Below are 26,927 nucleotides of genomic sequence, written 5' to 3' on the forward strand. Positions count from 1 at the left end.
CCGGCAGGCTATTCTCCATAGAGAAGCAAAAGGGATCTTTTAAATGTTCACATCTCTCCTCTCCAAGTTTTCCCATCTCCCTCAGTATAAAAGCCATCATCCTTACAACCTTCAGGGCCCTCAATCAGTATCATTGCATCACACGACTCCAGGGGAGCATCAGTCACACAGAATTCAAGGTAAACAACCTCCTGGAGTTGTACAACTGCCCTACATTATCTGGCCCCCATCACCTCTCAGACCTCTCTCTGATAACTTGCCTTTTAGCTCTTAAGGCTCCTGCTACTCTGCCTGCTTTGCTCTTCCCCGGGAGATACCCTCTCAGTTCTCTTAAGCACCTGTCTGTTGGGCTGTAACATAGGGCATGTTAGGGACAGTGGCCAAAGATGAGGGAAGGAAGAGAAACTAGGTGAGTCACGGTTATCATTATTGTTGTGGTTATTTGGGCGGTGATAGAGCTGAAGACTTGGAAGAATTCTTAATAAACTGCATGATCAACTTGTCTGGTACTTGAATTTCATTTGGCTGTGAATTGACACTTGAAGGTTTTAAAAATCATTTAATGTCCCTAATAACTTTTTCCATCTGTGAACCATGAGAAATGCTCATCTTGTGGATTTCCAGTGTTTTTCCGTGAGAGCCACAGCCTTGTTTTCACTTCGCTCTGCCACATGCCTAGCGTAAAGAAGCAGTGCCAAATAAAACAGATTTCTTGTTGAGCCTAAATACTACCTGTTCTCTTTGGGCTCAGTAGTTTCTTGTTTATAGATCATTTGAGATTAGGTTTCTATTTTCTGCCAGATACTGCTTTCGTTGTGGTGGCACAGTGGGTCCTAAAACTGAAATATAGGGCTTCCCTGGTGACGCAGTGGTTGAGAGTCCGCCTGCTGATGCAGGGGACACGGGTTCGTGCCCCAGTCCGGGAAGATTCCACATGCCGTGGAGCAGCAGGGCCCGTGAGTCATGGCCGCTGAGGCTGCACGTCCAGAGCCTGCACGTCTGGAGCCTGTGCTCCACAACGGGAGAGGCCACAACAGTGAGAGGCCACTTTACCGCAAAAAAAAAAAAAAAAAACCTGAAATATAGAGGTGGCCTTTCCTCACCTGCATTCATTCATTCTTACTCTCTTTTCAAGTTAGCTGCATGGCTTAGAGGTTGAGAACTCAGAAACCCAACATCACAGGTTGATCCCTGTGCATCTTACAGAATATTATTTCTTTCAGCGGCTGGAGACCAAGGACATTCACGTTTTGTTCAGTATTGTGCCTTGCAATCGGAAATTTACATTGGTGGTCTTACTGATTACAATAAAATGCAGGAATTTTTAGCAACAAAGCAAAAGTCTGATTTTTTCAATTTATGTAACTATAAACTCAGAGCTCTAGGCCTATTTTGGTCAAAAAGCAGTCTGACCACTCCAACAAGAATGCCAATAATTCACATCCTGAACAATTCAAAACAGCATCTATTTTAATTCTGTATTCAACTTTACATCCCCATGGTGGTCAAGTTAATCATAGCAAATACATCTTTGTAGAACCAGGTAGTTGGTTTTTTGTTTGTTTTTTTATTATTATTAATTTATTTTTGCTGTGTTGGGTCTTCATTTCTGTGTGAGGACTTTCTCTAGTTGTGGCAAGCGGGGGCCACTCTTTATCGCGGTGCGCGGTCCTCTCACTATCGCGGCCTCTGTTGTTGCGGAGCACAGGCTCCAGGCACTCAGGCTCAGTAGTTGTGGCTTATGGGCCTAGTTGCTCCACGGCATGTGGGATCCTCCCAGACCGGGGCCTGAACCCGTGTCCCCTGCATTAGCAGGCAGATTCTCAACCACTGCGCCACCAGGGAAGCCCCATGTTTTTGTTTTTGTTTTTTAAGAAAACTGCCTTTATTCTATTAGTAGTTGGAAAAATTAACTGGTACAAAAAAAGAGTTTAGTCAGCTGGAGAGGAGAGGGAAACCGAGGGCGACCCAGGTCTAGTGAGCCCTCTGGGAGGGAACCTGGATACAGTAAGAAAGAGCACTGTGAACTAGAGCCAGACCCTGCCGTACAGGTGAGACAGGTTATGCCACCTTCTGAAGTGTCTAAGTGCCTCAGGCATAAAACCAAACTCCTATTTACTTAGCCCAGCTCTGGGCAAGGGGGTACTGGAATAAGTGGGGCCGAAAAGGGGTGACGTGACCATTTTTTAATCAGAGAAACTGACAAAACAGGAATTTAAAAAATGAATTTTCCATCTGACTTTATTTTCAAATATGCTTTCGTTTTAAAAAAACAAAAAACAATACACTTCCTGTGGGGATGACAAATATCAGTATTCGGAAATTCAGTTGTACAAAACATACCACATCTAGTCTGGTGTAGATATATTTATTTTTGGTAACATACATTAAGCGGCACTAAATACACTGGTTGGGTTTTTTTTCACATAATAAAAATATTACCTTAGTTCTGCTTCCTATTTGTCTCCAAAAAATTCCCAAGATTGGATACTACCTATGTCCTTTTGGTGGGCATAACTCCTTAAGCTTAATCAGTTTTTCTTGAGATTGAGCTACAGTGATGTGGCAATTTCCTGGTAATTCAGATATCCTAGCGTTTGAACTCTACACTCTGCCACCCACTGAAACTAATGCGTGATTCAGAATTATCACATCAAAGTCTGAATCTCTTCTGAAATTGCGACTTCATTATGCCAAATAGCATCATAATCTTCATAACTTAAATTCCATTGAGCTCAGCAATTGGGAAGTAATTGCGATCTCCATTTTCATCTGCTCAATCCATATGTTTATTTTGTGTCTGAACCCCTGTGCACATTTAAACCAAATAAGCAAAATTCTTATTGAGGAAGCAGTGTAACCTAGTATTTAGAGGTATGGTCTTCCAAATATTTTTGCTTGTGTAACCCTAAAAGGATTTTGAAAAGTTATATACCCCTCGCACAATGTTATCAATAAGTTAATATCTTTCAAAATTTAAATAATGAATGTAAATAGTTGACCAAGAACACGACCTAAAGACTATTATAATAATCGACATTTTATTTTATTTTTTAACATCTTTATTGGCATATAGTTGCTTTACAATGTTGTGTTAGTTTCTGCTGTCGTATAACAGAGTGAATCAGCTATATGTATATATATATATCCCCATATACCCTCCCTCTTGCATCTCCCTCCCACCCTCTCTATCCCACCCTTCTAGGTGGTCACAAAGCACCGAGCTGATCTGCCCATGTGATGCAGCTGCTTCCCACTAGCTATCTATTTCACATTTGGTAGTGTATATATGTCAGTGCCACTCTCTCACTTCGTCCCAGCTTACCCTTCCCCCTCCCCATGTCCTCAAGTCCATTCTCTACATCTGCGTCTTTATTCCTGTCCTGCCCCTAGGTTCATCAGACCATTATTTTTTTAGATTCCATATATATGTGTTAGAATACGGTATTTGTTTTTCTCTTTCTGAGTTACTTCACTCTGTATGACAGTCTCTAGGTCCATCCTCCTCACTACAAATAACTCAATTTCGTTCCTTTTTATGGCTGAGTAATATTCCATTGTATATATGTGCCACATCTTCTTTATCCATTAATCTGGCGATGGACACTTAAGTTGTTTCTATGTCCTGGCTATTTTAAATAGTGCTGCAATGAACATTGGGATACATGAATCTTTTTGAATTATGGTTTTCTCAGGGTATATGCCCAATAGTGGGATTGCTGGGTCATATGGTAGTTCTGTTTTTAGTTTTTTAAGGAACTTCCATTCTGTTCTCCATAGTGGCTGTATCAATTTACATTCCCACCAACAGTGCAAGAGGGTTCCCTTTTCTCCACACCCTCTCCAGCATTTACTGTTTGTAGATTTTTTTGATGGCCATTCTGACTGGCATGAGGTGATACCTCATTGTAGTTTTGATTTGCATTTCTCTAACGATTAATGATGTTGAGTACCCTTTCATGTGTTTGTTGGCAATCTGTATATCTTCTTTGGAGAAATGTCTAGTAAGGTCTTCTGCCCATTTTTGGATGGGATTGTTTGTTTTTTTGATATTGAGTTGCATGAGCTGCTTATATATTTTGGAGATTAATCCTTTGTCAGTTGTTTCATTTGCAAATATTTTGTCCCATTCTGAGGGTTGTCCTTTCGTCTTGTTTATGGTTTCCTTTGCTGTGCAAAAGGCTTTAAGTTTCACTAGGTCCCATTTGTTTATTTTTGGCTTTATTTCCATTTCTCTAGGAGGTGGGTCAAAAAGGATCTTGCTGTGATTTTTGTGATACAGTGTTCTGCCTATGCTTTCCTCTAAGAGTTTTATAGTGTCTGGCTTTACATTTAGGTCTTTAATACATTTTGAGTTTATTTTTGTGTATGGTGTAAGGAAGTGTTCTAATTTCATTCTTTCACATGTAGCTGTCCAGTTTTCCCAGCACCACTTATTGAAGAGGCTGTCTTTTCTCCATTGTAAATTATTGCCTCCTTTATCAAAAATAAGGTGACCATATGTGCATGGGTTTATCCCTGGGCTTTCTATCCTGTTCGATTGATCTCTATTTTGTTTTTGTGCCAGTACCATACTGTCTTGATTACTGTAGCTTTGTAGTATAGTCTGAATTCAGGGAGCCTGATTCCTCCAGCTCCGTTTTTCGTTCTCAAGATTGCTTTGGCTATTCGGGGTCTTTTGTGTGTCCATACAAATTGTGAAATTTTTGTTCTAGTTGTGTGAAAAATGCCATTGGTAGTTTGATAGTTATTTCATTGAAGCTGTAGATTGCTTTGGGTAGTTCAGTCATTTTCACAATGTTGATTCTTCCAATCCAAGAACACAGTATAAGTCTCCATCTGTTTGTATCATCTTTAATTTCTTTCATCAGTGTCTTATAGTTTTCTGCATGCAGGTCTTTTGTCTCCTTAGGTGGGTTTATTCCTAGGTATTTTATTCTTTTTGTTGTAGTGGTAAATGGGAGTGTGTCCTTAACTTCTCTTTCAGATTTTTCATCATTAGTGTATAAGAATGCAAGAGATTTCTGTGCATTAATTTTGTATCCTGCTACTTTATCAGATTCATTGATTAGCTCTGGTAGTTTTCTGGTAGCATCTTTAGGATTCTCTATGTATAGTGTCATGTCATCTGCAAAGAGTGACAGCTTTACTTCTCTTATGACTTCAATTCCTTTTGTTTCTTTCTCTTCTCTGATTGCTGTGGGTAGAACTTCCAAAACTATGTTGAATAATAGTTGTAAGAGTGGGCAACCTTATCTTGTTCCTGGTCTTAGTGGAAATAGTTTCAGTTTTTCACCATTGAGAACGAGGTTGGCTGTGGGTTTGTCATATATGGCCTTTATTATGTTGAGGTAAGTTCCCTCTATGCCTACTTCCTGGAGAGTTTTTATCATAAATGGGTGTTGAATTTTGTAGAAAGCTTTTTCTGCATCTATTGAGATGATCATATGGTTTTTCTCCTTCGATTTGTCAATATGGTGTATCACATGGATTGATTTGCGTGTATTGTAGAATCCTTGCATCCCTGGGATAAACCCCACTTGATAATGGTGTATGATCCTTTTACTGTGCTGTTGAATTCTGTTTGCTAGTATTTTGTTGAGGATTTTTGCATCTATGTTCAACAGTGATATTGGTCTGTAATTTTCTTTTTTTGTAGTATCTTTGCCTGGTTTTGGTATCAGGGTGATGGTGGCCTCATAGAATGAGTTTGGGAGTGTTCCTCCCTCTGCTATATTTTGGAAGAGTTTGAGAAGGATAGGTGTTAGCTCGTCTCTAAATGTTTGATAGAATTCACCTGTGAAGCCATCCGGTACTGGGCTTTTGTTTGTTGGAAGACTTTTAATCACAGTTTCAGTTTCATTACTTGTGATTGGTCTGTTTATATTTTCCATTTCCTCCTGGTTCAGTCTTGGAATGTTGTGCTTTTCTAAGAATTTGTCCATTTCTTCCAGGTTGTCCATTTACTTGGCATATAGTTGCTCTCACTAATCCCTCATGATTCTTTGTATTTCTCCAGTGTCAGTCCTTACTTCTTTTTCATTTTTAATGCTGGTGATTTGAGTTTTCTCCCTTTTTTTCTTGATGAGTCTGGCTAGTGATTTATCATTTTGTTTATCTTCTCAAAGAACCAACTTTTAGTTTTATTGATCTTTGCTGTCATTTCCTTCATTAGTTTTTCATTTAGTTCTGATCTGATATTTATGATTTCTTTCCTTCTGCTGATTTTGGTTTTTTTTTTTGTACTTTAATTGCTTTAGGTGTACGGTTAGGTTGTTTGTTTGAGATGTTTCTTGTTTCTTGAGGGAGGATTGTATTGCCATGAACTTCCCTGTTAAAACTGCTTTTGCTGCATCCCATACGTTTTGGGTCATCGTGTTTTCATTTTCATTTGTTTCTGGATTTTTTTTGATTTCCTCTTTGATTTCTTCAGTGATCTCTTGGTTATTTAGTAGTGTATTGTTTAGCCTCCATGTGTTTGTATTTTTTACAGTTTTTTTTCCTGTAATTGTTACCTAGTCTTATAGTGTTGTGGTCAGAAAAGATACTAGATACGATTTCAGTTTTCTTAAATTTACCAAGGCTTGATTTGTGACCCAGGATATGATCTATCCTGGAGAATATTCCATGAGCACTTGAGAAGAAAGTGTATTCTGTTGTTTTTGGATGGAATGTCCTATGAATATCAATTAAGTCCATCTGTTTAATGTGTCATTTAAAGCTTGTGTTTCCTTGTTTATTTTCATTTTGGATGATCTGTCCATTGGCAAAAGTGGGGTGTTAAAGTCACCTACTATTATTGTGTTACTGTTGATTTCCCCTTTTACTGCTGTTAGCATTTGCCTTATGTATTGAGGTGCTCCTATGTTGCGTGCATAAATATTTACAACTGTTATATCTTCTTGGATTGATCCCTTGATCATATGTAGTGTCCTTCTTTATCTCTTGTAATAGTCTTTATTTTAAAGTCTATTTTGTCTGATATGAGAATTGCTACTCCAGCTTTCTTTTGATTTCCATTTGTGTGGAATATCTTTTTCCATCCCCTCACTTTCAGTCTGTATGTGTCCCTAGGTATGAAGTGGGTCTCTGGTAGACAGCATATGTACAGGTCTTGTTTTTGTATCCATTCAGCCAGTCTGTGTCTTTTGGTTGGAGCATTTAATCCATTTACATTTAAGGTAATGATCGATATGTATGTTCCTCTTACCATTTTCTAAATTGTTTTGGGTGTGTTGTTGTAGGTCTTTTCCTTCTCTTGTGTTTCCTGCCTGGAGAAGTTCCTTTAGCATTTGTTGTATAGCTGGTTTGGTGGTGCTGAATTCTTTTAGCTTTTGCTTGTCTGTAAAAGTTTTAATTTCTCTGTCAAATCTGAATGAGATCCTTGCTGCACGAGTAATCTTGGTTGTAGCTTTTTCCCTTTCATCACTTTAAATATGTCCTGCCACTCCCTTCTGGCTTGCAGAGTTTCTGCTGAAAGATCAGCCGATATCCTTATGGGGATTCCCTTGTATGTTATTTGTTGTTTTTCCCTTGCTGCTTTTGTGTTTAATTTTTGATAGTTTGATTAATATGTGTCTTGGCCTGTTTCTCCTTGGATTTATCCTGTATGGGACTCTCTGTGCTTCCTGCACTTGATTGACTATTTCCTTTCCCATAGTAGTGAAGTTTTCAATTATAATATCTTCTGATATTTTCTCAGACCCTTTCTTTTTCTTTTCTTCTTCTGGCATCCCTATAATTCGAATGTTGGTGCATTTAATGTTCTTCCAGAGGTCTCTGAGACTGTCCTCATTTCTTTTCATTCTTTTTCTGTATTCTGCTCTGCAGCAGTTATTTCCACTATTTTAGCTTCCAGGTCACTTATCCATTCTTCTGCCTCAGTTATTCTGCTATTGATTCCTTCTAGAGAATTTTTAATTTCATATATTGTGTTGTTCATCATTGTTTGTTTGCTCTTTAGTTCTTCTAGATCCTCGTTAAATGTTTCTTGTATTTTCTCCATTCTATTTCCAAGATTTTGCATCATCTTTACTATCATTACTCTGAATTCTTTTTTGGGTAGACTGCCTATTTCCTCTTTGTTTGGTCTGGTGGGTTTTTACCTTGCTCCTTCTTCTGCTGTGTATTTTTCTGTCTTCTCATTTTGCTTAACTTACTGTGTTTGGGGTCTCCTTTTCACATGCTGCGGGTTCATAGTTCCTGTTGTTTTTGGTATCTACCCTCAGTGGGTAAGGTTGCTTCAGTGGGTTGTGTAGGCTTCCTAGTGGAAGGGAATGGTGCCTGTGTTCTGATGGATGAGGCTGGATCTTGTCTTTTTGGTGGGCAGTACTATGTCTGGCAGTGTGTTTTGGGGTATCTGTGACCTTATTATGATTTTAGGCAGCCTCTCTGCTAATGGTGGGGTTGTGATCCTGTCTTCCTTGTTGTTTGGCATAGGGTGTCCAGCACTGTAGCTTGCTGGTCATTTAGTTGATCTGGGTCTTAGTGTTAAGGTGGAGATCTCTGGGACAGCTTTCGCCATTTGATATTACATGGGGCTGGGAGGTCTCTGGTGGTCCAATATCCTGAACTCGGCTCTCCCACCTAAGAGGCTCAGGCCTGACACCCAGCCGGAGCACCAAGACCCTGTCAGCCACACAGCTCAGAAGAAAAGGGAGAAAAGAAAAGAAAGAAAGAAAAAATAAAATAAAGTTATTAAAATTAAAAACATTAAAAATAAAAAAGTAAAAAAGAAAGAAAGTAGAGAGCAACCAAACCAATAAACAAATCCACCAATGATAACAAGTGCTAAAAACTATATTAAAAAAAAAAAACACAAAAAAACCGGATAGACAGAACCCTAGGACAAATGGTAAAAGCAAAGCTATACAGGCAAAATCACACAAAGGAGCATACACATACACACTCACAAAAAGAGAAAAAGGAAAAGTATATACATATACATATATATATATATATATATATATATATATATATATATATGAAAAGGAAGAGAGCAACCAAATCAATAAACAAATCTACCAGTTATAATAAGCTCTAAATACTAAATAAACTAAGATAAACATAAAACCGGAGAGAAATTAGATGCAGAAAGCAAACCCGAACTCTACAGTTGCCCCCAAAGTCCACCGCCGCAATTTTGGGATGATTCATTGTCTATTCACAGATGCAGAGTACATCAAGTTGATTGTGGAGATTTAATCTGCTGCTTCTGAGGCTGCTGGGAGAAATATCCCTTTCTCTTCTTTGTTCACACAGCTCCTGGGGTTCAGCTTTGGACTTGGTCCTGCCTCTGTGTGTAGGTCACCTGAGGGCATCTCTTCCCCATCCAGACAGGAGGGAGTTAAAGGAGCAGCTGATTAGGGGGCTCTGGCACACTCAGGCCATGGGGAGGGAGGGTACGGAATTTGGGGCGAGCCTGCAGGGCAGAGGCCGCGTGACGTTGCAACAGCCTGAGGCGTGCCATGTGTTCTCCCGGGGATGTTGTCCCTGGATCTCGGGACCCTGGCAGTGGTGGGCTGCACAGGCTTCTGGGAAGGGAGGTGTGGATAGTGACCTGTGCTTGCACACAGGCTTCTTGGTGGCTGCAGTAGCAGCCATAGCATTTCATGCCCATCTCTGGTGTCCATGCTGATAGCCGTGGCTTGCACCTGTCTCTGGAGCTCATTTAGGCGGTGCTCTGAATCCCCTCTCCTCCTTCACCCCGAAACAATGGTCTCTTGCCTCTTAGGCAGCTCCAGACTTTTTCCCGGACTCCCTCCCGGCTAGCTGTGGCGCACTAGCCCCCTTCAGGTTGTGTTCATGCATCCAACCCTAGTCTTCTCCCTGGGATCTGACTTCTGAATCCCGAGCCTCAGCCCCAGACCCCGACCCCACCTGCCCTGGTGGGTGAGCAGACAAGCCTCTCAGGCTGGTGAGTGCTGGTCAGCACCTATCTTCCGTGCGGGAATCTCTCCGCTTTGCCCTCCGCACCCCTGTTGCTGTGCTCTCCTCCACGGCTCCAAAGCTTCCCCGCTCTGCCACCCCCAGTCTCCGCCTGCGAAGGGGCTTCCTAGTGTGTGGAAACTTCTCCTTCACAGCTCCCTCCCAGAGGTGCACGTCCCATCCCTATTCTTTTGTCTCTGTTTTTTCTTTTTTTCTTTTGCCCTACCCAGGTATGTGGGGAGTTTCTAGCCTTTTGGGAGGTCTGAGGTCTTCTGTCAGCATTCAGTAGGTGTTCTGTAGGAGTTGTTCCAAATGTAGATGTATTTCTGATGTATTTGTGGGGAGGAAGGTCATGCCCACGTCTTACTCCTCCACTGTCTTGAAGTTCCCCCTCTTTTTTTCCCTCTCTTCTTCTTTGTGCTTCCTCTAGTTTCACTTGCTGACAGGATGCTGCTCACAGAGGCCTTGCACCTGGCTGGCCCTTCAGACCAGAGTTCCTCCAGCAAAATGGCTACTCCAGACATCTCAGCTCCATGGCCCGGCCAATTGACATTTTAAAATGAAGCTGTTATGTTACTCTTTTAAATGTGTCCAGTGGACTTTAAATACCGTAGTGACTTGGCATCACAGCCATTCAAAATTTACAAGCCCTTGTTTTAACACTGGACAGATATTATATAGTTCTTCTTTTTCCCTGAACTCTTATTTCTATTTCCTTTCTCTCACAGAAATTCATTCTGGTGTGTTCTCTTTTTAATGCTTATAATGATTTTTTTAATCACCCTAGAACAAAACAAAGTATAAAAATGGAAATTACTACTTATAAAAAACTTCCCTCACTCATGAGACTGAATGTTAGCATTTTTGATTAATTTTACCATAGTTATGACTTAAGTCTATTATGTGTTTATAAATAATTACTAAATTTAAATGTGACATTTGTTGGAAATTCATCTCTTGATGTGTTAATAGGATGATTTCTTTTACAACTTGTTTGTGTAGAATTGAACAGGGTCTGGTATCAGTTCCATTCCTTTTTTTTTTTTTTTTGTCTTCTAGATTGTAGTGCCTTGAAAACTTATTCACATAATTAAGTACATGGGAATAAAAGGAGTTTGCCATAATAATGGTCTTCAATTATTTGAACAACTTTCCAGTTTAATGGTCAAAAGTCATATAGTAATAATGTATCATTAAAATTATTTTTAATGATTAGATGACAACTTGATTAGATTCTCCTTCCATTTTTGAAAGCACAGAGTTGGAAAACGCCTTACTTGCACATGAATTTATTATCCAGTCATTAGAGTCTTCACAGTCTCAATTTTTGAGAATTTTACCAAATTTATCAAATGTCTATTTATTACTTTTTCACTTAGAGTTACTTTGTTTACCCCTATATACTGAGAAAGATTTGGGAAACTAAAATATTGTTAATTTCAATTAATTTTTGCTAATACAGTAATTTTGATGAAAAGCTTTTCATACTATCATATGTTTTACATATATGCATCAAAGCTTTGAAGCTGTTAATTTGGTTCATTCAGTTTATATAGAATTTACCTAATTGGTAAAGTCAGTCTTTAATGTCAAACTAATTGGGCAAATTAGAGTGACTTTCTGACAGAAATAGCTGATTTTATTTTTTAGTTTATATTAGTGTGTTAATATATGTTCCTGTGATAAGAATCTTACTTTTTTTTTAACTTCTTAATTTATACAGAAAGTTCACTTTTTTCTTATGAGTTTTAACGCATGCATAGATTCATGTAACCACCAACACAATCAGGATACAGAATAGTTCTATTACCCAAAATATGTACTCATGTTGTCCTTTGTGGTCAAACCCACATTTCTACCCCAAACCCCTGGAAACCAGTGTCCCCAGACCTTCAGTCATGCTTTTCCAGGATGTCATATAAATAGAAGCATGTTATCTTTTCAGACTAGCTTCTTTTACTTATTGTGATACTTTTAAGACTCATTCATGTTGTTACGTGTATCCGCTATTAGTAGCATTCTTTTTACTATTACTATTTAATTTCAATGTATGATTATTCATTCACTTATTGAAAGATATTCATTTTTAACCCCCCTTGCTTTTTCTCTCCATTTATTAGGTCTTCCTTGATTCTCTTTTAAACATTTTCATTATATAGATCTTGCACATATTTTGTTGGATACTTTTAGAGCTATTGTAAAAGATATTGTTTTTAGAATATTGGTTTCCTATTGTTCATTGCTTTTTATGGTAGACAGAATTATAAGGTAGTCTCCAATACCCTGTGTACTCACTACACTTGTATAGTCTCCCTACCTTTGAATATGGGTATGAACTGTGAATATGATGGGATAGTCACTTCTATGATTAGGTTATATGTCACAGTTGACTTTAAGAAAGGTAGAGTATCCATGGTAGAGCTGACATAATCAGGTGGGCCCTTAAACTCTATTCTTGGTTATCTGAGAGTTTTTATCATGAAAGACGTTGAATTTTATCAAATGCTTTTTCTGAGTTTATTATTTTGATCATGGGGTTTTTCTTTAGTTTGTTAACAAGGTGATTACATTATTATTTTTTGGATGTTGAAATAGCTTTGCTTCCCAGGATAAACCCCACTTCGTTTATTATGTTGTGTCTAGGTATTATTTTCCTTGAGTTTATTCTCTTTGGGCCTTCTGAGCTCCTGAAGCCTAAATTTACATCTTTCACTAGACTTAGGAAGTTTTAGTAATTTATTTTTCAGTTTTCTGTACAAATGTTTCTCTTTTGCTTCTTGGATTTTAATGACATCAGTGTTAGATCTTTTTATAGTACCCAACAGGTCCCTGAATTTATGTTCATTGTTTTTTTCAATCTTTCTTCTCTCTCATTAAGGTTGGATAATTTCTGTTAATCTATATTCAAGTTCACTGACTCTTCCACTGTCATCTGCATTCTGCCATTCTGTGGCTCTTAAAAAAACTTATTGTATTTTTTAGGTCTAAAATTTCTACTTGATTCTTGTAGCTTCTACTTCTTTACTGAGAATTTCTGTCCTTCCACTCTTTTCAAACCAGTTACTTCATGGAGCATGTGTATTATAGCTGCTTTAAAGGCTTTGTCAAGTAATTCCAACATCTGCATCATCTCAGGGTTGGTGTTTATATTTTCACTTGGGGGTACTGAGAATGTCCTGCTTTTTAGTTTGTCAACTAATTTTGGATTACAAACTCGGCATTTTGAATATACAGTATTATGAGATTCTGGGCTCTGTTAAAATTCTCTGGAGAATGTTGATTTTTGTTTGTGTTTTTTTGTTTCATAGTCAGTTGACCCATTTGGATTTAGGTAATAATTCCCATTATAACTTCTATGGGCTTCTGTTCCAATGTCAGTTTAGTTTTCAAAGATTTTGTAGTACTGTTTTGATCCTTCCCACGTGTGTGCCTCCCATGGACCAGTCTGGTACCTGGGCCATGGCCTACATTGTAGTTTACTTCTCAAAGCCTTTGGAATTATATTTCAGTTCATTTTCATGGATGCATTCCTGGGCCATATGCTCAGGACGTCATACACAGCTCCATCAGATCTTCTCCTCAAACTTCCTTCTCTTTGTGATCTCCCTGAAACTCCCTGGCTCCCAGGGACCCTTACTCCTGGTCCTTCATCCAAAAAGGCTGTAGTTTCAGTATCCTTGTACTGTCACAACCACCTCTGGGGCCTGCTGCCCTCCCTGTTGCAGGCGTACAGCTTTAGGACTGGTGTTCCTGGTAAAAGTAAGGTTCTTGTCTCATCACAGAAAGAATTCAGAAACGAGACAGGAAGATCAATTTATTTAAGCAAGAATACACTCTCAGAGGGAGAGAGGGCAGACAGGTGAGTAGCTACACTGGGTTTCTTTGGCAAGACGGTTATGAAGGGCACACAAATGAAGGGGCGGAATATTCATTGGGGAAAGAGGGGTTTGGGGTCGTATTCCTTGATTTTGATCCCAGCTCCACCTTCCCAAGGGGAGGAGGGATTTTTGTCCTTATTTAGCTTTTATTGGAAGGGTCATGGCATTGGTGCATGATGGGTACTTCTTATCTGCAAGGCTAATTTTATTGTAATGAGAGCATAATGAGCAACAGGTTATGTTAGGATGCAGGAGACTCCTGCCTTGCCCCACCTTTCTTTGTCTGCCTCCAGGACACTTCTCACCGCAAAATGTGTCGTTTTCTGACAGTCTGGAGGTTCCTGCTTTTCTGTGTCCTCCCATGGATCCCTGCTGTTTACAAGATGCAAGGTTTCCTGCCACCTGGTCTGTGCCCGCCTTTCTCTGCTCATATCTAGCTACCTGCCTGCTGTAACACTGGGAACTCCCTCCACAGGAGGGTCAAGAGGGAAGACACCTCTGGAGACTTCCACCCCTCTGTTTGGCAGGGCCTCTTCGTCCCATTTCTCTGACCAGTGAGAGAGTTTCTCTTGGTCATGCCTGCTGCATAGTTCCGTAATTTTGCTGCCCTGGTTCTGTGTTGTGATATATGGGTGAAAAAAGAAAAACACTAGAAAACTCATTTCCTTATTAGTCTTTTTTATTAATTGAAGTCTAATTGACATATAACGTTATATTAGTTTCAAGTATACAATGTGATGATTTGATATTTGTATTAGTCTATTTTAAGTCTTGATTTCCCTTCTCAATCTGCCTGCTGTTCCTTTGTTTTTAGATACCATAGATAGTTGCTTTATGTGTTTTGTTCACAATTCTCAGTTATAATCAGAGGGGGAGATGAGGTGGAATATTCTTATTCCATTTTAACTGGAGCTAGAAACGTAGAATCTCACTTTTTACTCTTAATTTTTTTTTTTTTTTTTGCGGTACGCGGGCCTCTCACTGCTGTGGCCTCTCCCGTTGCGGAGCACAGGCTCCGGACGCGCAGGCCCAGCGGCCATGGCTCACAGGCCCAGCCGCTCCATGGCATGTGGGATCTTCCCGGACGGGGGCACGAACCCGCGTCCCCTGCATCGGCAGGCGGACTCTCAACCACTGCGCCACCAGGGAAGCCCTTTACTTTTAATTTTAAGATACATATTTAGGTAGGCAGACAGACACAAAATTCAGTGCCTCGACACAAGTTTGCTGCCTGAAGGAAATGAGCCACCCTTGCCTTCAATGTTTCTTCTCTTTGATCTTTTAACTTTGCCCTTCAAGGGGTTTTCCCTTAGGAACAATATATTCTCTGACTGTTGGGGGCTGAGGATGCAAGATAGCTAAACGGAAGGTATTTTGAATTATCTGTCTGTTTGGAACTCCAGATGTTTCACACTTTAGAATTATATACCAGAGCGAGTTTGGAATGGATAAGAGACATGGTTTTTGTTTTTGTTTTTGTTTTTCCCATCAATTGAAAAAAAGGACATCGTGAAAGGGGAGGTAGGAAAGGAAAACTGATGACTTCATCCTTGCATGTGACCTCAAGTAAGGTTAACTATGGAAAAGAGGGAAATTAGGATATGGAAATTGATTCCCTTAAAGCTCTGCCTGTATGTACCCTTGGAAAGTTTTTGCTTACCCTTGAGAAGAACATCCCACCCTAAGAGGGTGGCTATTGTAGAATCATACAGACCTGGCTATTATCCTGGTTCTACTTCATTAGTGATCATCTAATGTTGAAAACAGACACATATATCATAAAAATGAATCACAAGGGACAGAAATGCATATGCATGTATCCAAGTGATTGCATTAGTATATGTGATAAGTGTCAAGCGCAGAAAAGTGCTGAGTAATTGTGAAGATGGAATAGTTAGAGGCTGGTGGGGCTAGTCTTGGGAAGTGGGATTTCAATAGAGATTTGTAGAAGGGAAAATCAATTACTTTTTTTTTTTTTTTTTTTTTTTGCGGTATGCGGGCCTCTCACTGCTGTGGCCTCTCCCGTTGCAGAGCACAGGCTCCGGACGTGCAGGCTCAGCGGCCATGGCTCACGGGCCCAGCCGCTCGGCGGCACGTGCGATCCTCCCGGACCGGGGCACGAACCCACGTCCCCTGCATCGGCAGGCGGACTCTCAACCACTGCGCCACCAGGGAAGCCCAATCAATTACTTTTAAGTTAAGCTACTCTTGGGTGAATATGGTTAAGGCAGTTACAGAATTAAACAAGAAAAAAAAAAAAAATCCCAGAAGATGTGGTGGTCAGACTTTCCAATCCAAATAATAGAGACTTAATAATAGTGTTTAATAAGAATAGTTATAACAATAATGATATATAACACTTGCTGAGCATTTATTATATACAAAGCACTGTGCTATGCATCTTAGAGACGTTTTCTTCTTTATCCCTCACAGCAGCACTGTGAAGCTCATAGTTATTCTTCCTGTTAACAGCCTGCATGTTTGTGCCCCCCTCCCCCTGCCCTAATTCAAATCTTTTTTTTTTTTTCGGTACGCGGGCCTCTCACTGCTGTGGCCTCTCGTGTTGCGGAGCACTGGCTCCGGACACGCAGGCTCAGCGGCCATGGCTCACGGGCCGAGCCGCTCCGCGGCATGTGGGATCTTCCGGGACCGGGGCACGAACCCGCGTCCCCTGCATCGGCAGGCGGACTCTCAACCACTGCGCCACCAGGGAAGCCCCGGGGAGCCCCCCAATTCAAATCTTCAAAGTAACTCCCAATGGAATGGTGTTAGGAGGTGGGGACTTTGGGAGGTAATGAGGTTTAGATGAGGTTGTGAGGGTGGATCCCGCGATGGGATTAGCATCTTTTTTTTTAAAGAAAAGGAAAAAAGAAACAAATATTATTTATTAGTGCTTAGAGAAATGTAGCAAACCCTAAAGAGAAGCAAGAGTGTCCTTTTAAGAAAAGAGCCCAGGGCTTCCCTGGTGGCGCAGTGGTTGAGAGTCTGCCTGCCGATGCAGGGGACGTGGGTTCATGCCCCGGTCCGGGAAGTTCCTATGTGCCGTGGAGCAGCTGGGCCCGTGAGCCATGGCCGCTGGGGCTGCGCGTCCGGAGCTTGTGCTCCACAGCGGGAGAGGCCCCAACAGTGAGAGGCCCGCATACCGCAAAAAAAAAAAAAAAAAAGAGCCCAGACCTTGCTCTCTCTGTGCGCATACACCAAGGAAGGCCAGGGTCAGGTGCCAACCTCACCCTGCTGGCACCCTGATCTTGGGCTTCCAGAACCATGAGAAATAAATATTTGTTGCTTAAGCAACCCAGTCTGCGGGATTGCTGTGGCAGTGTGAACTGGCCGAGACACTACCCATTTTGTAGATGAGAGAGCTGATGCTTAGAGAGGTTAAATAACTGTCTCAGGATTATAGAGGCAGGACTCTGCAAAGCTGTGATTTGAACCTGTTTGAATGTAGGCCTGTTAAGAGTTCAAGGACCTAGGACGGCCCTGTTATAAAACATAGCGCACCCATTTTAAGAGGAGAAAAGAGCATTTCTACGTGCATTTAACTTAATAGCATTCAAAATGAGCACAAAATGGTGATGCTGTGTGCAGAGCCTACTTATTTAAAAATCATTCCTTGCAGGCACTTAGAGTAGATTAAAGATTAGACCTATATAGCGTTAGGCCCACAAATGAAGGAAAAGGTTTATTTTATTTAAAAAGTGCATATTGTGTCGGGACATGTAAATGTACATGTATATGTATAAAGCGCACAATTGCATATATAAAGCAATTACTGTTCCTTAACCTTATAATTTGTGATTAGATATGCAGTGGTTACCTGCACGTGCCCCATCAGCTTCTCTCTCTTCTTTTCTTCATGGCAATGTTCCTATTTTTTTTTTCGCGATTGGCGTTTCAGATAAATCTCAACACAGGACAAAAAGTGGCTGTTTAGTTTAGAACTGCTGATATTGACCTGGTAAGGAGGAGTTCAGTGTTTTGCTCTCAGTCTCCTTGGATAAGATGTCAGGAATGTATAGCTTAATTTAGGCAAAGACTCTGTACTGAAAATAAGTCTGCCTGCCGGCAGTCTTCTAATTAAAGAAAACATATAGTGTTCAGATCTGCCTGGTATAGATAAAAATAAATGAGCCTCGAAATATTTTTATTTCATGAAGTCTTTTATTCCGCCAGTCAAATACAGGGGCAGACATGAAGGTATGGGCCTTTATTTCTGTTATTTATAGCACATTTTTGCTGTTTTTTATGAAGCAAAGCCTTGCAAGGTGAATTGACTGGGGATTTGATATGAAGTAAGATGCAAGGCCACATACTTCTTAGCAAGAAAACAACACCTGTACTTTAGGACCCTAGTTCACTAAAATCAACTCAATGCAATGGACAGAAAGTTCTAGATGAAATGTAAGGCTGATGGCTCAAAAATCTTGAGAGTCCTTCACAAGTTACTTCTGTCCACTAAATAGCATATAGAAGGTCTGAAAGAGTTCATGTTTTCTGAAATCGCTTCATACATCCAGCCAGTGGTCCCATAGGACCTGGCTTTTTACTCCATACAATAATCTGAAATATTATTCTTTGGGGTTGCTAAGCTGTTTCCAATTTTCCCGATTTGTATTTCAGAAGACTCCCTGCTAAGTATAACTTTTGAAAAGAGTATTTTTTACAGATTTTTATAGGATAAAATCTGAAGTCTGGAAAGCTTCTTGCGTAACTGTGAAACTCAACAGCCAGGAGATTAACATTTGAACGTTGTAACAAAACAAATACTATTTGTTTATTCTGATAGAAAACCAATAGTTTTATATGATTTAATAGCCTCGTTTAGAAGAACAAATTACTAGAGAAATTTAAGAAAAGGGGAATTATTTTTATGTTCATCTTGTTTTCTGGGACCTCAGCTTGAAGACATGCATTCATGCTTGTTTTCAGCAGTTATGGAGCTGCAATTATGCGCCATTCATGCATCAGCAAAGGGGCATGGAGCACCTAGTATGTGCTGGGATTGTTTCTGGTGCTGGGGAGGATTGTTTCTGGTGCTGGGGATTCAGGAGTGAACACGACTGACAAAGTCCCTGTTCCGAAGGACTCACACATTAGAGATTTGGTGACCCGCTGGGGAGAGGAAAAGACAGAAAGAATGATAACAAGCAAGTGTTTGGTTGGGAAGAGGTGGTGTTTGTACCACTTGTCAAAGTAGAGGCTACAGGGAAGAGACTAGTTTGGGAGAAAGAACCATTTGGACTTGTGAATTCCCTTGTTATGTCATTCATTGGGTGTAGGTACCAGGAGAGAGGGTTTGAGCTGGGGGAACAAAGAGCTTGGGAGTTACTAGTGTATATGTTGGGCTGAAATCAAAGAAGGTGAATGAGCTTATGGAGGATGAACATGAAGTACAAGGGAAGGACACAAAAGGAAAGGGGACAAACTTCAGGACATTTAAAGGACAAATTGCAAAAGCAGTTTTGATGACATCTGCCCTCCTCTGAGGCCCACAAGAGTTGTGAGAAATGGCTCAACTCACCTCTCATTTTATTTTATTTTATTTTTGACCTCTTTCGCCTTTTAACTATAATACGGGCTAAGGAATGCTAAATCTTCTACTTTAGTTCTTCTCTTTCCTTGCTCTTGTCTTTTCCCTAGTTGATTAGGAAGCAGGTTGGTGCCCTACTAGCTTCAAGAGAATTGGAATGGAGTCCCACTGGGACTCTGGAAAATTCTTTATAAAAAACATGATTCATTGTATTCTATAGCAAGGTAGAAAATGTGTGTAAATAAACATTGGTTTTAAAAATAGATCTTATTGGCTTATGGCTCAGGTTACAGTGACAACTGTCGTCTGTTAAAAACAAGAGTCTTGCAGTAATAATAATAGCAATAGCAACAACAACAATCATAATAGCTAACTTCTTGCGTGTCTGCTGGGTGCCGGGTACCGTGTTAAGTGCTTTATATCACTGTCTCATTTAATTTCCTCCGCAACGTACTGGGTATATACTATTATCTTACAGACAAGGACACTGAAGCTCATCATTTCAGGATATTTCCTGACAAAATAACCTTGACACTGAGTATGTTTTTGAATGAGAGGATGAATGAAGGTGCTTTTAGCAACGAAGAAAGTAACTTAAGGGCACAGAATTAATCCAGCCTTTTGCATTGCAACTGGGAGTCTCGTTAGGATTATTATTATGAACAACAAGACATGCAAGCTGACAGCGACGTTTATTGCAGAAAAGGGAATGGACTTGCAGAAGCTAAGTCTAATGAGCTAGTGATCCGTGTCACTAATATTTTGTGCCCATTTTGGCTTTTGGTGCCAAGTCAGATGCCCTAAGGCCGTTCTGCCTGGCTGAACTCTGGTCTGTTTTTATTCCTACTTGGAATACTGTGCTCATTTGCAGCCAGGTTCCCTCTCCCCTGTCCTGTGTCTGTGTCTGTTCCTCCTCGGCTCGTTGCCGGTTTATCACTCTCATGGTGTGATATGGGGCTGTCTGTGCCTTTGTTCTTCTCCTATCTAGAACTAAGCCTTCCCAGTTTCTTCCGGTCCTGGCATGGTCCCCCAAAAGATATCAACTGAAATTCCTACAACCAGCAGTCATAAAATGTAATAGGATGTCTCTCTTTTCCTATATTTAAATGTGATGCAAAGGCTTTGTTTTTTATTCTGTGTCATGCCTCATATAATAGGTCTAATAGATTGAACATGAATGACTGAAATACTCGAGAAATCTGTAATTGGGGTCCTGGTCCCAGTCTCTTTTGTACAGAGCACGTGACATCAGATTTCAAAATAAAAACAAGGAAACAAAAGCAGCTGGTCATCTAACAAGTTTAGTTTTTAGGTTTCATCTGAAGGGAAGAAATAGGTTGTGGAAAGTGATCTGAGCCTGCTTGGAAGTGTGAGAGAGTATGGATGAAGATTGGGGGCCAGTGAATGAAAGGACGGAATGAAGGGATTTCTTGGCTGGAAGAATACAGACTGGTTAGAGAGGAAATGAAAGCTGGGAAAACTGGAGGGGGCCTTTGAAGTCGAGAATGAGGAGTCTGCCCTTGATAAGGAGAACAACAGTGAGGCCACTGGTGGGGTGGGGTGACCTGGTCAAAGCTGTGGGTGAGAAAATACATTTTTACCAGCTGGTAAAATTGAATATGTATCGGTTTTGCATGCCTGAGTCCTCGATTAGAGCCATTGTTGTTGCTGTGAAAAACCTTGAAGGACGTTACAATGGAAAATAAATGAGAAAGATCCTTGGTTCTGGGATTTCTGAGTTTCGACACAAAATGTTACTTTTCCTTTAAGCAAGCTAAACGTAACTTTTCTTCTAGGGGCGGGCATCTTTTTGGTCTTGCCAATTTATTTTTTTTGAAAATTTGCTTTAGCTGTGGTGTTGGTAGTATTATTTCTACAGGAATTTTGTTTATTGCATCAGTTACAGCTAATAGGTATTTCCCTACTGTGCATTGTAGAGAATATATTCTCTATTTTTTCCAACACATTATGCTTTCAGTTATTTTATCTTTAACAAGTGTGAAAGTGGCCCATTTACTTTTTAGTAATATTTGTAAAGCATCAATATTTTTGTGTGATAATTGAAGCCGTCTTTTTTTTAAACTGATGCACAGAAATAAGATACTGAAGCTTTTCTCATAGCTATATTTAGCTATAAATTATTACTGCATTGCAAGTGAACATATGAATAGAAAAAGGACTATACATATACATTCATATATATATACAATACATATATATGAAAAACACTATTCTCTGTGATTTAACTTTGCTTTGGATTGTGATCCTTTATATATGTTAAACATTTTCCTTGCTAGATAAAGAAAAAGGTATAGGAAGTGACACTGGATTACCATACTCAGGCAACGGCTCTAACTGTGTTTCTGACAGAGAGCAAAGGTGTCTAAATACTTTTTGGCTAGCGTCATCCTGTTGACTCAGATCCTTTTGAGTTGCAGAAGTTGGATACCTAAAACGTTCGTATTTACAAGTCAATCTCTTGTTTATTGGTATAGCTTTGTTTTATGCCTTTCTTCTTCCAAAATCGTGCAGTGAAACCAAAGTCTAGGTGTGTGAAAGCTCAAGGTCAAACCAAATATTGGAGGATCACAGTTGTTTGCACTAAGCACTGAGTACTGTGAATGAGTCATTGTGTAAACTGAACAGATGTTGGGAGCAAGTTGGCACAGTGTAATGAACCTCATTCTCGCCGTATATCATTGGGTTACCCTTTGGTGCCTCCAAGGGGAGATGTGCTTTTTAAACAACCAATTTACTAGTAGGGAACAACATAAATATTAGGGAAAATACAGTACTACATTTAGTTCAGTTGAGTATATGTCAAATGACAACTTGAATAACTCCCTTAAAATTCAGATGTTGAAAAGTCTTCTACTTCTTTCCTTTCTCTTCAGGGAGGATACCTTAAGCCAAACAGATGTAGAGTTCAGACTACACTCAAAGGCTCCCTAGAGGAAGCTTGAACAATATTCCTTTGCAAACCTATCCTAATCTGTCCTACTTCTTAGGAACAGGAAATTTGTCCCTGCCTTTTTATATTGCAGCACTTTTTGCATTAGCCCTTAATGCAGAAGAAAAGGTGTTTGGGCACCTTCTTCCATGAGATCTCTCTCTACGTGTCTCAAGAATATTGTGAAAATTGTGATCATGGAACCAGGATTACCAGGTGGTCCTCACACAAGGCCAAATACACTTTAGGTGTGTTCTTGTTTCTGGTAGATTATTCCTCTTTCCATAATCATACTCTTTGATTCTGATATCAAGGATGTTCCCTTGGTGAGATGGTGATGTGTTTTCAGTTTGTGGCAATCAGTAGATTTTGATGGCAATATTTATTTGTTTCTGCAGGTTAGAGTACTTTGCTTTTTCTCCTAGTATTTTGTGTTTTAGTTATTCTAACTGAAATAAATTATATTATTTAATGTTTACTACTACTATTTTAGTTCTCTTCACAGATCTTATTTAGCCAAGATCATTTAAAATTCCCATTCTTTGAGAGTCCTCCTGTCTTCTTAGAGTTTCTTTCGTGCATTATCTCAATTACTACTAAAGAATATAATGATCTTAAGGCCAGAATTGATCCTTATCAGACATCATCTTACAACATTAGTCACGGGGACTTCCCTGGTGGTCCAGTGGCTAAGACTCCAAGCTTCCACCGCTGGGGGCACAGATTCGATCCCTAGTTGGGGAACTAAGATCCTGCATGCCGTGTGGCATAGCCAAAAAATAAAATAAAATGAACTATTAGTCACAATAGCAAAATATATGTGTGTGTATATATACATATACACACATATGTGTATAAAATCAATCTTCTGAGTTCTCTTATTGTCTTCCAGTTTTTTACTGTATTGACTATAGATTTGTTGATTTGAAATTATACCCATCATTTTCCTTTATCTAAAGGGTCTGTCAACTTGTTCCAGATCAGGATCAGCAAACTGCAGCCCATGAGCCAGATACAGCCTGCAGCCTATTTTGTAAATAAAGTTTTATTGAAACGCATCCATGCCCTTTCATCTGTATATTATCTATGACTGCTTTTGCTCTACAATGGCATAAACAACTGCAGCAGAGACTGTATGCATTGCAAAGCCTAAACAATTTACTATCTGGCCCCTTATAGAAAAAGTTTGCCAACTTCTGTTCTAGATTAATTCATATTTGCTTTAGAGCCTTGGATTAGACATTAGAAAACCTGGGTTCCAGTCCTGCCCTTTACATTCTAATTAGCTCTATGACCTTGGCCAAGTCAAGTTTCCTCATCTTTAGAATGGAGAGGCAGGACTGTAGGTTTGCCAGTCTCTTCCAGCTTTAAAATTCCAGAAACTTAATTAACTCTATTTTACCTGAAATAATTTAAAGTTGATTCTTTTCTTACAGATTGAATTTTGGGTTTCTCATAATCCCTCTTGAGCATATTAGGCACACATCCAAATTTCCGTACATGTTCAATGATTTTAAAATAATAATCTAGCTTGCCTATATGAGCTCTATATGTGCCAGGTATGGAGTCAGGCACTTTATCTTTTTTAGTCTTCAGAATACCTCTCCGTGGTGGGTATGAGTGTTCATGCTGCTGATTAGAGGCAGAGCTGGGACTGGAACCCAGTTCTAATGGTAGAGCTCCATGCTCTTTCCACTGCAGCAATATTACCTCTTTTCCTGTGCTGCCTCTAATTTTAATTCAGTTATTTGAATATATGGTAGCACCTTACTTATCCAGAGGTTGCCACCTAAATTAATCAGAACACAACCAATGATTGAAAAGTAAAAATACAAAAAAGATGAACAATGACATAGCTGTTCACTCTGCCATTAAAAATATTTCCCATGATCCTCTTTCATAGCATGTTCATTTTTACTTTGAAAACAAATCTAAAAACTGGCTTTTGTTTGTTTGTTTCCCAGATCTATAATTAATGGCAAACAAATTGGAAACGGAGGTGGATAGAACTACTGGTGCAGGTATCTCTACACCAGTAGAGATGGTGACCACTGAGCCTGTATATAATGGGGAAGGATGATACATTCCAAGGGGCAAGAGCCTAAAGCAGGCAGCACTCTTAGGCAGCTTAGCAGAGGGACAAATACTACCCCCCTCTCCCGCTCCGAGGAACTTTCCTCTGGCACTGAGAAATTTTTGCCGCTCATTGTAAAGACCTTGGGGCGACAAAGAAATGTTAAAAATTAGCACTCTCCATTTCAGAAGGTGGAGAACAAGTGTTCTATTTCACTGAGCTTTAATAAAATTATGAAAGATGTTAGGAATCTTAAAGAGATACGCTTTATCTATTTGAAGTTTTCTCTATGTGGAATATTTCCTTCCTTAAAAATGCTGAACAAATGAAATACTGCCCAGTCCAGATTAAGAAATCTTTCTGCGGGTATTCACCTATTTTGCCTCCTTTTTCTGGTCTTTGTTATTGTCTTATTCATTGTTCACTCTCTGAAAACCGTGCTCTAGAGATAAGTAATTAAAAGTCTACCTTTGCAGTTTCATGTATTACCAGTTTTTCTCCACACCTAATTAAGGCTCAGGATTTTCCATTATCTCTTTCTATTCCCTATAGCTTTCAAGGTTTTATTGTTTCCCTTTAATTTAAAAAAAGTTTTTTCAAAGTAGAAGCCCGTTTTCTTCTTGAGTTTTAAAAAGCCAGCTTGCCCTGATCCATTGTGTATTATCGATTGTAAAGTTAAATCTTGCAGAAGGTAAACTTATTTATTCTAATTCCAGGCTCTTGTAGGGTTGAGAGGAGTGGATTTGGTGGCTTTCATGTTTCTCTCTTGAACTCACTTCTTGGTTTTGTCTTTCTTTTTTTTAATTTAAATTTAAATTTAATTTTTTTTAAATTGAAGTATAGCTTATTTACAGTGTTGCATTAGTTTCAGGTGTACAGCACAGTGGTTCAGTTATATATTTTATGTATATATATATTTTTTTCTTTTTCAGATTCTTTTCCCCTATAGGTTATTATAAAATTGAGTATAGTTCCCTGTGCTATACAGTAGGTCCTTGTTGGTTATCTATTTTATATATAGTAGTGTGTATACGTTAACCCCAAACTCCTAATTTATCCCTCCCCCCCTTTCCCCTTTGGTAATCATAAGTTTGTTTTCTATGTCTGTGGGTCTATTTCTGTTTTGTATGTAAGTTCATTTGTATCATTTTTTTTGATTCCACATGTAAGTGATGTCATATGATATTTGCCTTTCTCTGAGTTACTTCACTTAGTATGATAATCTGTAAGTCCATCCCTGTTGCTGTAAATGGCATTGTTTCATTCTTTTTTATGGCTGAGTAATATTCCAAAAAATATGGAAGACTTCACGAATTTGCATGTCAGCCTTGTGCAGGGGCCATGCTAATCTTCTCTGTATCATTCCGATTTTAGTATATGTGCTGCCGAAGCAAGCGTTTGGTTTCTTCTTTCTGATGCAGAGACATTTCCTTCTATGTTGATTCTCTAACCCATCACTTCTAATGGTCTATTTTGGGGAATGTTTTAACAGGTCACACATTTTTTGAGGTAATATTTTATGCAGTTTATTTCTGGAAAAACCTACTAGAACTACTTTTGGAATCTAAGAGCGTTGGGAATGTTTTAACTGATTTATCCCTCATACCTCAGGGGGGATGTCAGAGGAGAGAGGGTTGTTGCCCACTGACGCCACGGGCCTGAGGCACAATATGTCCTTAAAGTACTTCCTTCTTCGTTTGGCTGCCTATATTATGATGTCACTTTAATAGTGTCAGTGATAACAAAGAAATTAAATGTATCAAAAGCTCGCTTGGTGTCAGATACTGTGCCTAATGGTTTGCATGTATTATGTCAAATCTTTGCTACAATTCTGTAAGGTAGGTGCAGAATTACAGGCATCCTTCAGTGAATGACTGGGCTGTATTTCAAAGATATATTTGCAAATTAGTTATTTCAAACATGACAGATATTTTCTCATAGAAGCAGTGTTGTGAGTACATCTCTAGGCTGTTACTGACGCCTATTAGATTCATAGTTGATATGTGTAAATCAATGTCTCTGTCCAAAGGTACATCCACAGTCCTCAGAGGGGTGTGGTGGACCCAGCTTCTTCCTCGGGTCCTAACTTTCATACCTTTTTATTCTCAGATCTTCCTTATGGACAGATGAATAATGGGAATGAAACCTCTCCAGATTCAAACTATTCATATTAGTTACAGAATAATTAACCTGCTGTAATAGAAGAGATCCTGAAAGACAGTGGCTTAAAGAAAATAACATTTAATTTCTCTGTTAAGCGATAGATCCAAGACGAATTTTCCAGTTTGCCAAGTCAGGCTTGCCCTATGAAGTCATCTAAAGATGTGGGTTCCATCCATTTTTTGCTTCACCAATCCCTAGACCAGGTTCCTTGTCTAAGTGATTGAAGATGGCTGAGCCCTGTATCTGTGCTCCAGCTTGTGGGAGGGCAAACAGAGGAAGTACATGGCAGCAAGTCCCTTTTAAAGCAGGCCAAGTAGAAGAAGAATCTGCTTATATTCTATTGTGGAGAACTTAGTGATATGGGACTGGGAAATGTAGTCTTTAGCTCGGCAATCTTGCGTCCAC

At 39.5% G+C, this 26,927-nt stretch overlaps 1 protein-coding gene and 1 non-coding gene across 2 annotated transcripts in view; one reads left to right on the forward strand and one right to left on the reverse strand.

Annotated features, from left to right (window-relative positions):
• Positions 1–26,927, forward strand: part of CORIN (corin, serine peptidase) — a 222,061-nt gene that overhangs the window by 71,877 nt on the left and 123,257 nt on the right. The window lies entirely within an intron of this gene.
• Positions 25,651–25,753, reverse strand: LOC136124001 (U6 spliceosomal RNA). The gene has a single exon (XR_010655950.1). It is a non-coding gene; the product is annotated as a U6 spliceosomal RNA (small nuclear RNA).

This window comes from Phocoena phocoena, chromosome 5, assembly GCF_963924675.1.
Source record: "Phocoena phocoena chromosome 5, mPhoPho1.1, whole genome shotgun sequence".
Taxonomy (NCBI): domain Eukaryota; kingdom Metazoa; phylum Chordata; class Mammalia; order Artiodactyla; family Phocoenidae; genus Phocoena; species Phocoena phocoena.